Raw genomic sequence first — 6,000 nt, forward strand, 5'->3', positions numbered from 1 at the left:
TTCCCCCGGAATTTAAAAAATGCACATATTATTGTAACAGTAAAACAATATAAATGTATATAAAGAAGAATTGATCGTCTCCTTGGCGTCTTCTCTCTTTCGGTGACCCGGGAATCCGCCGAGCTGCGCGGGCTGGGGACCTGCCCCACCACGCTCCCAGCCTCCGCCTGCCCGCCGGTCCCGCGCTGGGCCGCGTGGACCGCACGGCTAGGCTTCCGGCTTCCGGCTTCCGGCTTCCGGCTTGTGAATGGGCGGCCGGCAGCCCGCAGGAGGGAGGAACGCGAGCACATGTCACCCTCTCTCCCTTCCTCGCGCCTGGCCAGGCTCCGTCCCTCTCCGAGGCCGCCCTCCTCTCCAACTCGCTCCTTTATGGGTCCGAGTAAACGTGTTGTCCCTCCCGTTCCCTTGTACCCTGCCCTCTTATTTTAAGACAACACTTCCTTTACTTATCCTAATTTGAGTGTATCATATGTCTCTTATTGAGACCCACATGGATACATCTCTGCACACATTTCCATGGTTCTAGCAATTTTACATGTATGTTTTTTCCAGAATGAGAGTCAGATATTATATAAACAGTTTTAAAAATTACTGTCTTATTAAATTATGAGCATTTTCAATGTCTTTAAAAGCTTTATTAGCTGCATAATGTCCCATTTCATAACCATACCATAACTAATTTTAGTGTTACCGATTTTGAAAATGTTTATATTGGAATGATGCAGTATATATTCTCTTATGTCTGACTTTCATCCCTGTTGTGTGGAGCAATGGTTTATTATTCTCATTAACATATAATATTCCATTACATGCATATAATAAAAATCAATAGATTGTAGATGGACATTTGAATAGATTTCACTTCCACAGCTATCATAAATAGTGCTGTTATTATTATTTACATACCTTTTAGTAACTATATTATTCATTTTTTGAGGTATATACCTAAGAGCAGAATGATAGTTTACCATAATTAATTTAACCTTGTTATATATTTAGGACCATTTAGGAAATAAGCCTTGAACATCATTATTGAGGTACTTCCTTTAGACCATGGAGGCGCAAGAATGCTCTACCACGCAGGGAGCAGAGTAAACCTACATATCTTTAATAACATCAATTTCACTGTCAAAAAACCCATCACCCATTACAGTCATAATTTTGCTAATTATTTGTGAGCAACCAGTTTTACAAATAAAAAGTTCTAACATTTATATATATTATTTGAATTAACAAAGCCTATGGTGTTGAATCATAGTCATCTTGATTATATACTTACTATCTGGAGTATAAAGTTTTGTTTAGATGAACTGACTATCCCTAGTAGCATACATGAAGACATACATGATATCAGATTGCATATTCTAGAGTATTTTAGAGTAAAATAGAAACACCTTAACAAATAAGTTTCTAGAACATAATAATCCAATTTTCAAAATAGCTAAATTTTGGGGCAAAGTTTTTTTGTTTGTTTTTCCTAACCCAGTGTTTTTTAATAAGATGTTATTGGCATTTTGAATGGAATAATTTTTTTTAAAGATTAACCTGGACGGTTCATGAATTGCAAGCCACCCAACATCTCTGACCTCTGCTCACCAAGTGCACAAAGCACGCCCCACCCTGGCAAGTGCGGCAGCAAAACTCCTTCCGACTTGTTCTGGCCATGTGGGTAGGGGGAAAGGGTGGGTATTGAGAACCTCTGTTTTAATCTACATTTGGCTTGAAAGAGAGGGGGAAGAAAAAGGTAAGGGAAATTTAGAACGTTGTAGGCAAAAGAGGGCCCTGCCTTTGCCTTCAACTCTTGAACTGCCGTATGTGTTTGTAAGAAAAGTCAACTACCATCTGACTTGCCCAGAAATGTTCTCAGTGAGGAGTCTTGAGCTGTTCTATAGAATCAGAAGTTTATTTAAGGTACAAAAATCAGGCTTTCTGAAGTAAGAAAGCTAATAAGTAGTTCAGAAGAGGAAGCAAATACAGAGTGGGGTCAAAATTGTGTCTCACGCAGGCTGGGGTTCCCCGTGGCTTACCCGAGCGTGGCCCGGGCGGCTGGTCACATCGCTTAACCCTCAATCCCTCCTCTCCCAGGTCTCCTCCACTGGCAATTCTCCCCTTCCTAGCATTTATTACTTAGCATACTAAATAATTCATTTATGTATGGCTTTTATTTTCTGCAAATAAACACCCACTTTAGTTCATGTTACACAAGGGCTAGAGTGCTTGTCTCTTTTGTTCATTGATGCATTCCTATTACTAGAACTCTGTCTGGCATTCAGTAAATATTTCCCTGCTTTGTTATTCTTACCTGACAAGTGAGAACACGGTAACTGAATTGCGGTGATACCCAGTAAGTGGTGGAGCCTGGATTGGAAGCCAAATGACTCTATTGTCAAACTCCTTTTTCTTCTACTTCCAATTTTCTACCTGCCCTTACCGGTTCTTTCTTTTCCACAACCTTGGGTAATGTTTTTCAGGTTCCTGAACACCAAGGACTGAATTAATTGTCTATAGCACCCTATTCTTAAGTCCAGTTGTAGCACTGCTATGCACTGTTGTAATTATTTATTTGTGTTTTTCTGTGCTTTACTCCAACTAGTTCTTAAGTTTTTGAGGACAGAGACTTGAGTTTTGTCCGTCAGTGAATTTCCAGTGTCCCGCACAGGGGCCAGCACACATTAGCCACTCAGTAAGTCTCTGCTGAATTAGTTCACAAATAACATCTACATGCTGACATGCTACCAGGACCCTCATTTTCTGTTCCGTCTTTCTTTTGGAAGCAACGCCATGGGGTCAGAAATCATGTCTGAGAACGTAAAGAACCAGCTCAGACTATAAAATTAGCTCAGCATTAGCTCAGCCCCACAGTTCTTCAAGCTGGGGTGACAGACTCAGAGCCAGCCAGCCGCAAAGTTAGCAGGACCCACTATTTCCCCAAGAACACACTGCAGCTGCACAGTGTCCCTTCCTTTGAGTGACTACTGCTTTCATACACACTGAGAAACTTTGTTCTCCCAAATCACAGGCTATCAGAACTTTTGCTGTTTGAAATCCTATCGGTAAGAAAGAAATATCCATTTCTTCCCCTGGATGATCTAAGTCACTTTGACACAGAGGAGCATTCTTGATATACAACCCAGGTGGCAGTTTCAGATGGAGAGTTTCTGGATACAGCGTTGCAGGCTTGCCTCCACATTAATGTTTACAAGGAATGGAAAGGACTCTGGGTCCACTTTGCAGTGCAGACCTGATGCTGACCCCTTCATACACAGCTCTACTTTGCTTTGAACCTAGCAAAACACTAACCTCTACCCTATTCCTATGTGCTGTAATAACTCTACCTTTGCCTTTGTTTAGTGAGACACCCAACCCACAGTTCTGGTGTACAATCTCTCTCATTGCAATGAGTCAAAAACCCAACTTTGTTGAACTTCAGTTGTGTCCCTGGTGGTCTTGGCCTGAGTGGGGCACCAACGTGCCACCGACGAGAACCAGCCTGGCGGTTCTCAAACTGGCCACGTGCTCGAGCCATCCAGACATGCCTGGACAATTCTGAGAAATTCTGATTGAATTAGTCTAGTAATGAGGATTGTAAAGTTTTCCAGTTGATTCTAATTTGTAGCCAGGGTGAAGAATAATTTTTTTCTAGCCAAATAGACCCAGAGAAACCTGAAATGGGTGTTAAAATTCAATTTCACAAGACCAAACTCAGCCCTCTAAATCAGAATCTTTGGCAGCAGACTCGAGGAGTGTGCAGGGTTGGTGCTCGTCAAGTCGTGTCTACGCCCACGTGGCTTAAAGAGCGCTCACTGAACCCTGCTTCCTGTCCAGAGCACTCTCTCGATTTTCGTTTTCACTTTTCATGGTTAACACTGAACCAAGAGAGAAGAAAAGGAAACAGAGCGAGCTCTGTGCCGTGCTGAATATGAAGGATTTTCTCCTAGTTTAGAGTCATTTGAGATGATTTGTCTGTTCACAAGACGGAGCAGGGTTGGCTGGGAGCCAAGGCAGGAAACTGGAAGAGTTGGGAAGGAGGAACACTCTGCCTAGTCCCCCACTAACAGAGGAACTCAAACTGAGAGTTTTAGTTATTGAGAGCTGCTTATTGTACACCTGTAAATCTGATTCTGTTAATAGATGACACACCTATCTATATACTGTGAATTAATATTTTTGATCTTTTCTCTCACTTTAAAGGGTAAAATCATATTCCATTGTATTTGTGCGTGCTAAAAAAATTAACATGCACTGTAATATAGTATATCCCTTTGAAACTTTTTACATGTACTGAGAGCCTCAAAAACTGGAAATGACCCAAATCTCTCTCCCCTTGAAAGGCTCTGTTTATAACAATTTGGAACTGTTCTTTAGAATTAGTCTCTGCAAATGCCTAGATTCCACCACCAGAGGGGGCCCGCGTCTCAGATAAAATTAAGGAAACATTGAAGCCCTCATGTAGTGAAAGATCTGTTTTGCGTGATACGTTTTTTTTTTTAAATTGTGAAATTTTTTTAGAGTATAGGGAATAATTTGATCTATAGTTAATATACTGTTAATGTAATGTTATATTATTTTGTGGCTTACTTCTAACATTATGAAATGTCGAATTTCCACTTGATATGAAGAACAATATTATACGCAGAAACTGCTGCATTTGTAGAAGTCTTTATATTACATTGTATCTTCTGTTTCTGTAATCAAAGCAATTGAAATGATAACGCAATATCTCATTGATCACTAGAAGTGATGCGGGCAATTTCTCCAAAATTGCTCAGAAATAGAAACTGAAAGCATAAACTATTAATAGCATTATAAAATAAATGAACTTTTGACTCACTTCACTTTCCAATAAATGATACTGACTGTCAAGATTTCTAAAGAATTACTTTCTAATTCTTGAAATGTTCTGAACAGGGGTATTGCTATGGTTTGTCAGTAAATAAAAGTGGCCAACATATATTAAAAATGTATTTCTGAATTAGGATTATTATTTTAAAATAATCAGGTGATATTTTTTAGAGTATTATTTTTAGTTATAAGTTTTAAATAATTATTTTGTGAGATAAATTCTAAAAAGAAAAGCTGAATATTATCACTCCTTCCATAATACATCTCAAAGCACATAAACCAACAATGCGACAGCAAAAAGTAGCCCCTGAACATAAAGCGAAAATGAGCAGCATAACTGAAAATAATCGCACATATAAGGATGACCACTAAAATGTGATTTATTGTATTAAAATGTTTGCTGCTCCTTTTTGTAGAGGATTATACATATTAAAATGTTTGCTGCCCCACTGATGCCAGGCTTGGTGTATGACTTAGAGCACCCAGCAAATTATGAGCACCATATTTGAACAGAAGCTTTAAGAGCCATTGAGTGGTTCCACCATGTTCCTTTTCTCTCTCCCTGGAGACCAGCAATATTTCAGTGAGGGGCGTCTCATCAGCCTGGGTCCTGGAGCATGTAAGAGATCCACAGACTTCCTGTGATATATGGTCTGAAAACATGTGCAAACAGATTTTTATTGTTGTGACCCCCTGTTATCCTGATTGATACAATGAATGTACCCAGCAAAGACTGGAATCATTGTTGGTGTTAGGACCAGACCACTGCAGCATTCGAAGTCACTATAGGAGTTGTAAGCCTAGATAGTATGCTACTGTAGAAAAATTAATAGGTACTAATTTATTCAGTGTCAACTCTGTGCCAAGATCCTTTTGTGTGCTATTTCATTTTATTTTCATAGGCAGTCTTCAATGCAATGTGATTATTTTTCTTTCTCAATGATGAAACAATGATGAAATGTTAAGTTCATCCCTTTACACTACAGTCCCTTGTTCATCTGTTTACATATTTACTCACTCATAATTCAAATAAGCACCTATTATAAATACATCAGGTGGTGCAGTTAGGTTTTTGAACCCCTCTTTTTCTGATGTCAAAGCCTTATGTTCTTTCCATTCCATAAAACTCTATGGCAGGCAGAGTTCTAAGATGATTCC

Source organism: Microcebus murinus, chromosome 3, assembly GCF_040939455.1.
Source record: "Microcebus murinus isolate Inina chromosome 3, M.murinus_Inina_mat1.0, whole genome shotgun sequence".
NCBI classification, from domain to species: domain Eukaryota; kingdom Metazoa; phylum Chordata; class Mammalia; order Primates; family Cheirogaleidae; genus Microcebus; species Microcebus murinus.